A 3,124-nucleotide genomic window follows, 5' to 3' on the forward strand; every position below is an offset into this window, starting at 1 on the left:
AGACATTTGCAATGCCTTCAACACCCTGCCCTGGAGTAGGGTAGGGGAGGCCGCCAACTCCTTTGGCCTCCCCCCCTACATGGTGGAGGTCCTGAGGAGTTATTTCCGGGACAGGTGGCTGGAGTACCCTGACAACAGGGTACTCCTGCGCAGAAGGGACGTGTACTGCGGGGTTCCACAGGGGTCCGTGCTGGGCCCCACTCTGTGGAACCTCGCGTACAATAAAGTGCTGGGCGTTGCTCTCCCCCCCGGCTGCAGAGTCGTCTGCTACGCGGACGACACTCTGCTGTTGGCCGGGGGGAAAAGCTGGGGGGATGCGGTATACACCGCCAACGTGGGGGTAGCGTGCGTTGTCCGCACCATCCGTGGCATGGGCCTGCGGGTGGCGCCTCATAAGACTGAGGCGCTATTCATGCACGGGGGGGGGCGTCGGGCCCCCCCCCCGGGGCCCATGTCACGGTGGATGACATCTCCGTCCGGGTGGGAGGCCATTTTAAGTACCTTGGCCTCTACCTGGACGCGGCCTGGAGTTTTGGCGAGCACTTTCGGCGCCTGGCCCCCAGGGCGGAGTCGGTGGCGCTTAGCCTTAGCCGACTCCTGCCCAACCTCGGGGGCCCGGATGGCCGGGTGCGTCGCCTATATGCGAACACCGTCCGGGCGGTGACCCTCTATGGGTCGCCGGTGTGGGCGGACGCCCTGATGGCCGATGGGCGCGGCAAGATGTTGCTGCGCCGTGTTTATCGGAGGGTGGCCATCAGGGTTGTCCGCGGTTATAGGACGGTGTCGCACACGGCGGCCACAATATTGGCTGGGATGCCGCCCGTCGAGCTCTACGCTGACATGTACGCCTTCGTGTACAGGCGTACGCGAGAGCTCGGCGGGCTAGGCGTAATCCTGACCCCAAGGGTCAGGGCCGCCGTGAGACTTCAGGCTAGGCGACGCGCTCTGGAGAGGTGGGACGAGCACCTCTCCGACCCCCGTGATACCACGGGGAGGCGCGTCGTCGAGGCCATCCGCCCCCACTTGATAAAGTGGGCTACGAGGGCGGGTGGCGAGATGTCGTACCGTGCGACACAGGTATTTACGGGCCATGGATGCTTTGGCGCATACCTGTGTCGCATCGGGAAAGAGGACAGCGCACGCTGCCATCATTGCGGGGGGGACGAGGACACGGCGCAGCACACGCTGGAGGTGTGCCCAGCGTGGGCGGAGGAGCGCCGTGTCCTCGTCGACATAATAGGGGGGAATATTGACTTCTCGCTCTCGAGCATCGCCGGTGTTATGCTCGAGAGCGAGGAGTCCTGGGGGGCGGTCTCCTCCTTCTGCGAGGCAGTGATGCTGCAGAAGGAGGAGGCCGAGAGAGAACGGGAGAGACTCCCCGGGGGACGCCGGGGAGTAGGGGCGGCCGAGGGACCAGGGGGGGGAACGCGGGGAAGGCCCATTAGGGGCGGGACCCGCGGGACCCCCGCACCTCCCGGCCAGCGGGGCGCGGCACGTCATCGCCGCGCCCCACGGACCTCCCGGGGTGGGCCGACGGGGGCCGGGGCCGCAATGGCCCCCGGTGCCCCCAGAAACCCGCCCCAGACAGGGGGGGGCGCGCGCGGGGGGAGGGGGCCGGGCCACGATCGGGCCCGGCCCCACCGAACACCTCCCGCGCCGGCGCAGGGCCCCGACGAGCCCGGGGGGCGTCCGCTATCCCGTCGCGGACGTCACCTCCGGGGTCGGGCCCGGTGGTCGGAGCCCAGGTGGGGTACCTGGACCCGACCACGCCCCCCCCGGGACTAAAACCGGGAGGGAGGCGAGGGGGGTGGTGGTCCCCCCCTCGCCTAGTCTGAGAAGCCATGCCCGCGTCAATAATGCGGGCACTGGGGGAGAAACAACACTCCCCCAGAGGGTAGGGCTTGAGGGCGGGGGGTCTCCCTGAAGTAGTGCATATGCCAGTTCCCAGGGAGGCCCCCAGACACGCCCGAGAAGATCACCCGGAGGGGTTTTAGTGGGTAGTCCCCGGCCGTTTGTTTAGGCCGGGGTGAGTCCCACATAACCCCGCCTCGAACCCCATCGAGGCGGGGTATGCGGAAAAGCATTTCCCCTCCGTTAAAAAAAAAAAAAAAAAAAAAAAAGGTGGAGGACCCAGGTTCGAACCCGAGCATGTTCACGCGACCGAAAAAAAAAAAAATAAATAAATAAAAATAAAAAAATAAAAAATTTAAATGGAAATTTGACTCGTAGACGTCCACGAGGCCCCTCCACTTTTTTCCCACAGACACCCTTAGGGGGGAGGGCCCCAGACAGGCACAGCAGGGGTCGGCGCCAGTGGCCGAGGAGTGGGGGTTTGTTTTGACGCCCCATAGTGCCCACTAACTACTTGCTTCATATGTAGCCATTGGATGCACAATGAATGTGTTGACTTTGACAGCAACATTTATGTGTATGATTATTGTAAATAAAAAATATGATAATTGCAAATATGAAAATATATATTATAATATGGAATACATTATTCCAAATTACCGACACCTTTTGGATTTTAATCATTTAGATGTTAATTTAAGTTTTCGACTTTGATTTTTCTCTCCTAAAGAGTAAAAAATCTGTTAAAATTTGTTTTTTATAATAAATAATTTATTTATCTATTAAAAAGATGTTTTAAATTCCATCAAAAACCACAGATTGATAATTCAAATATGGTGCGCTTTCCTACTAATGCATTATCATATTTAAACAGTTTCTGACATGTAGAATTACCCATGTCGCGTTATTTTCTATCAATTTTTTTTAAATGTAGCCTATAGAATAAAAAAATAATTTGTTTTCTCATATTTTCACTTTCAAATAGATCAAAGATATACTACTTATTGTTAGCCAAGTACTCTGCGTTGATACCACTGCTTCAATGTACGTGTATATAGATAAGTAAAACGCACGTTTTTCCACGCAATAAAAGAAATAGTTGCTTGATGGACGTCAGCAGCTTAGAAATTGTATCATATAAATTATTACTCAACGACAATTTTACGTAAGATCGTGGTATTTGCATTTAGTCATAATGTCTGAATAATATAGAGGCAGACTGATAAACATCTATACTTTTCATATTGAATAAAAAATGAGTTGGAACCTGCGT

The sequence above is a fragment of the Polyergus mexicanus genome, unplaced genomic scaffold (assembly GCF_030449975.1).
Source record: "Polyergus mexicanus isolate NDT 795.1 unplaced genomic scaffold, iyPolMexi1.0 SCAF_20, whole genome shotgun sequence".
In the NCBI taxonomy this organism is placed as follows: Eukaryota; Metazoa; Arthropoda; class Insecta; order Hymenoptera; family Formicidae; genus Polyergus; species Polyergus mexicanus.